Below are 5121 nucleotides of genomic sequence, written 5' to 3'. Positions count from 1 at the left end.
CCACCGGCTTCAGAGCGGGAGGGGGTGACACGTTCTGGTGAAGGGAGGACGGGGGGAACTCAGTGCACGAACCACCCCACTCCAGGCAGCGATTCTCCCTTCTGTCCTGCAGGTGAAAGGTGCTGCTGCCCGAGGGGATGGGAGCTGCCCAGCCAACTGCGGGAAGGTCCCGTGGCTGGGGAGGGAGAGGCAGGAGCTGGGGCATCGCTGCTCCGGTTCCCGGCGCGGGCAGGGAGAGCGGGGGGCGGGGGGAAAGCGCTTAAACCCAAAGTTCAGCGAAGCGACAAACCAGCTCTTCAGGGCGAACCGTCCCTGCCTCTCAGCCTGTGCCTTTAAGCCCCGCCGCGAACTCCCCCCGTGCCTCCCACCGCCCCCTCCGCGCCCCGGCCGGGGGAGCTCGGGGAGAACCTGCCGGGGAAAGCACCTGAGGCAACGGGAAGAGCAAAGCGGGTGAGTCCCTGCTCCTTCTTAGGGGCTCTTTTCGTTTTCTCCAAGGTGCCGGGCTCTCTTGGCTCGGACGGGAACAGGAAAACCTGCGCCTTCCCCGACAGCCGAACCCACCCGCGGGTGCTCCTCTGCGACCACCGCGATCCCTCCTGCCCGGCGATGGGGCTCGGACAGCCCTCCACCTCCTCCTCCTCCTCCTTCTTGTTCTTCTTCTCCTCCTCCTCCTCCTCCTCCTCTTCCTTCTTGTTCTTCTTCTCCTCCTCCTCCTTCTCCTCCTCGCTTCTCCATCAGGGTCAAGCAGGTTTGCTGCCTGCACCCGCAGATTTCCAGACAAGCAGGAGTCTGAAGTTGCTTCTCCTGCTGGATTTCCCCCCGTGCTCGGGGAAATCCCTCTTGCTCTGCTGGTTCTGAGGAAACAGCTTGTTTGTGAATTAATTGCCTGTGGGGAAAGCAGCTAAGCTCACCTCCTAGTAAGAGAGGGAAACAACTTCTGTGCTTCCTCAGCACATAAACCTACTTGCTTATGGCTCAGTAGTTTTTATTATGTGATGCTGAAGTGCTTTTTAGTGGTTTTCAATTCCGTGTAACACTAACATGATTCACGGGAGGTTGGGTGGGACCACTTTGCACAAATGAGTGGAGGGGAATTTTTTCTGCTCCTGAGACCAAAGGAACCCACTGGCCACAGAAATGGGCTCCCCACTGAATGTCTGTGGAAGCTGAACCCTTCTGCCAGCTGTGTGTTTCTGTAGGACATTTCATCTTTTGTGTGTTAATCAGCAAACACATGTGGGGCCTAATGGATGAACCTTAGTGGAGAGTGACCTCTAGACCCTCTTCTCTGAAAGTACTGGTTAAGGGGAAACATCTTATTTTCTTTAACACTTTGGAAACCAAATGCAGAGAATGATCTATATTATTTAAAAGCTATAGCAAATTACAAAATATTCTAGAAAGAAGGTTCAGGGTAGCTTATGGGAAACAAACAGCTTTGGCAGTAATGCAGACCTAAATGCTATAAGCAACCTCCATGGGCTGGGAACAGCACCATCATTTGAGCTCAAATAAAAGTTTCTGCAGCTGGATGGTGCTTTGTTCCCACGGTTGAAGGAAAGGGCTTGAGAGTCGCCCTGCTTTGCACCCACTTGTCTGCCAAGTGAGGCTGGTCTGCAGGGAGCCCAGCACAGCCCCTGTACCCTGTTCAAGGGGTCCCTGTGGGTGAGGTGCCAAGCAAGGCAACACAGCCCAGGGCAGGACTTGGGCTGTCCACGTGGGCAGCACCCTGTGGCCTCTGCCTGGGGATGGTCTCAGACAGGAGGGGCTGGGCTGAAGCTGTGCATGGTCACACAGCCCCAGCACTGGAGTTTAGCAGTGACACTGCTGTGTGTTGATACATGCAGAGTTTCATTCTGCAGCCTCTGAGGTTAATGACAAAAATCCCATTGACTCAGGTGCTGTGAGTTCGCTGCTTGACTGGTATCTTTCCTCACTGGCTGGTTTCTCTCTGTGATCTCTCCCTTTGAGGGAACATGCATTGCAGATGACTGGTTTCAGGGTAGCGTGGGGGTTTTGTGCCCATGAACACTGATGCCTACCTGTCAACCTGTAAGAACAGCTGAAGCTAGGGAAAAATGTAATGTACACATTGCTTTTAATGTATGTCAGCTGGTAAGAAAGAATAAAATGTGCCTATCTGCAAAATGAAGACATCGAGTTTAGCCCCTGTTCCTTGAAGAACCTCTGGTCCCAGTATTGTCCACTGACTTCATTGGGACCAAGATTCCTTCCACAGCCTTTGCACTGGGCCAGTGCAAAGTGTCCAAGGGAGGCGAGTGGATGTCCCTAAAGGAGATACCATGAGTTAAGCATGTGAGTTTTTCCTGGCCATTCATGAGCTGAAAAGTATCAAATTATATAGTGCTCCTCTTGTGAAAAGTAACCAGACAAACATAGGCTTCCTGACTTACTGGATACTCCCCATGTGTATTCAGTATTTACTACCTGTACCGAGTTTTCAGTCCAGCACAGTGAGGGGGCAGGAGAGTTGCCTTTATTTTATTGTGTAATCCACGGCTAAAAGTTTAAGAAGTAATTGCAGGTACAAATCCGCCCAGTACTCTGTTACCAAAGGGAGAGCTCAGGGCTGAGTGTCTCCAAGGTGGAAGTGATGTTAGAGCCTTTGTTACCAGTGATAATACCAGCACCAGGGAGCCCAGCCTGTCTGTCATGCCCCAGCTGAGGCTGCTGAGCTGGCAGGCAGGGAGAGGATCTTCTTACTTGTAAATTGAGAGACATTTGCAGACCAAGAGGGACAATAAACAAGGCCAGCACAGTGTCACTGGGCTTGCTGAGAGCAGGACTACAGCTGAACCAGAGGCACCTCCAAGGAGAGGGCAGCAGGTGAGTAGGGACTTTCAGATTTGCTCACTTGCAGGCCACACGTGGTCTGGGGGCTCTTCACTCACCTCAATGACAAGAGCTGTCCTCACTCCAGAGTCTGCAGCCTCTTAGGTGACAGTGTTTCCTTCTGCTTGAAAGTAGGGTGCAGTCTTTCAAATGCAGCACAACCCCCTCTGAATGTTAACCTACAGAGATGGGGCCGTGCACAGTTCTACGTGTCCATTACAGAAACTGGAGATGGGTTAAAGCAAAAGGATTAAAGACATGCAGTGTTGGGTGGCCCAAGGAACCAGAGTGGTGGCCACTGACATTCATGGCACACGAAACAAAAAGGCCACGTTAGCCAAACCTGTGTCTGCTGGTCCTGGGGGTGGGTTTGATGCTGAGAGCTCTGTCCTGTATCTGTTCAGCTTTTTTTTTATGGCATAGCATCATCTCTTCAGAAGGTTTAAGGGAAGACACCAGGAAACAACAGTGTTGGAATGAATTCCAACACTCCCTTCTCTGGAGCCCCACTCCCAGAGTGGCTCTGAGGGACCCCTGAGCCATAAGGGGGAACTGGCACATGGTTTTTGGCCTCTCCAGACTGACATGTCCTTGCACTGCACCACCACCCAACAGGTACCACTGGTTATAAATCCACTCCCCTAGGAAGGTATCCTACCTTCCTTCTCTCAGTAGCTGGTGCCACAAGTGAGCCCCATTTCTATACAAGTAAATTCCCAACTGTAAGGAAAAAAATCACAAGGTTTTGACCCCATTTTAACTGGGATTGGCTGTTCCCACCACCACACTCTGCCAGCAGACCTGTCCACATCTTCTCACCTCCCCTGGTCATGCTTCTGCTTTCACTTACAGCAAATGACCACCTTCTCTCTCTCCTGCTCAAGCTCATGGTTTGGTGACACAGATGTGGTTTGTTTTCTGGCACCTGAGATTTTGAATGGTGAACCCACCAAATGAGGCAGGCTGGAGTCTGCTTACTCATTTTGGGCTACCTCCTTCTGGAGAAATAGTGTGCTTCTACTGTGTTCCTCCTCTGAAGTGCCACAAGTCTTATCTTGCTGATAAAATCAGTAGTCCTTCACTTGCCTTTGGCCACAGGCTCATTATTTGCTGAGGCTGCAGGTAGATCTGCTGCTGGGCTTGTGTTCTGCCTCCAGCAAGTCGCATATTTTTCATATCTGTGCCACATTTTGCAGAGGCTCTGTCTGGGTGAGGACTTACAGGCGTGACCTTAGGCCATGACACGGTTTTACAACCCCTGTTCCTGGAGGCTCAGCAGACACAGTGTTGCTGTGCTGAGAGCCACACTGCCCCACCGTGGGATAAACCAAATGCTTTTATTAACACTTGGTTACTCAAATGGTTGCAGCGTATTTGCTGCCCTCTATAATCACAGTCTGGGAGAAAACCATCCCAAAAAAATCATCTGGAAGACAGAAACGAAGCACAAAGACCCCAGAGCAGCCCAAACTCACCATCAGGGGACATTGGGGTCTCCTTGTATTTGTTATCTGTAAATGCAGTTAAAAGTTGACTTTTGAAGACACGGTCACCACTGTTTCTTTCCTGTCTGTCTTTCCTCTGGCCAACAGTTCAGAGAGGGGGCTCAGCTCATGTCCCTGTGGTCGAGGGCTGCTGATAGGGGCTGACAGACTGGGAAGGGGAGAAGCTGGAGGGAGCCTGGGGCAGTGCAGTGTGAGACAGGAGTCTCCCTCTGAAGGGAGAGAGGCTGAGGGCTGGAGAGGGCTGGGAAGGCAGAAGGAAAAGACTCAGGAGGCGAAGACATGAAGGGAAAGACACAGTGAAGTGAAGGACAAGAAGTACCAAGTAGTGGAAGGAAAGAGGCTGGGGAATGGGAAGGTAAATGAGGAAAACCAGCCCCTTTTGCTGGGCAGTCACAAGCACGGTGCTGGGACATCACCGTGGTGCTGCAGCCCTGGGAGCTGGGGCATTTTGCAAGAAGGCAGTTTCTGCCTGACAACAGGAGCCAGCACAATTTATGCTGAACAGGTGAACTGTGCTCTGGGCCAGTCCTATGGGTGTGCATGGCCTGGGATCACCTGAGTGAAACAGAGACACCTCCCAGGGTGAGGCTGGATCAGTGCCCAGCATGGACAGGCAAGAGGGGTGTCCCTCCTTGGGTGGCCCTGCCTTGTCCCCTTGTCACTCCTGCACGTGATGTGCCCCCAACACACTGCACATGCATGTTCTCAAACACTCATGTGGGCTCTCACACACTCATGTGTGCTCTCACACACACACACACAC

General features: G+C 52.1%; 1 protein-coding gene across 1 annotated transcript in view; it reads left to right on the top strand.

The window, feature by feature from the left end:
• The first annotated feature begins 375 nt into the window (after positions 1–375).
• TMPRSS9 (transmembrane protease, serine 9) overlaps positions 376–5121 on the top strand; it is a 23906-nt gene continuing 19160 nt past the window's right edge. Inside the window, exon 1 of the mRNA XM_017833690.1 lies at positions 376–450. The gene's annotated coding sequence lies outside the window, so the exon portion shown is untranslated. The remainder of the gene's footprint in view (positions 451–5121) is intronic.

Source organism: Lepidothrix coronata, unplaced genomic scaffold (genome assembly GCF_001604755.1).
Source record: "Lepidothrix coronata isolate B3197 unplaced genomic scaffold, Lepidothrix_coronata-1.0 Scaffold219, whole genome shotgun sequence".
In the NCBI taxonomy this organism is placed as follows: domain Eukaryota; kingdom Metazoa; phylum Chordata; class Aves; order Passeriformes; family Pipridae; genus Lepidothrix; species Lepidothrix coronata.
The sequence above is the reverse complement of the archived record's forward strand: the minus strand, read 5'-3'. Positions and strand labels throughout refer to the sequence as shown.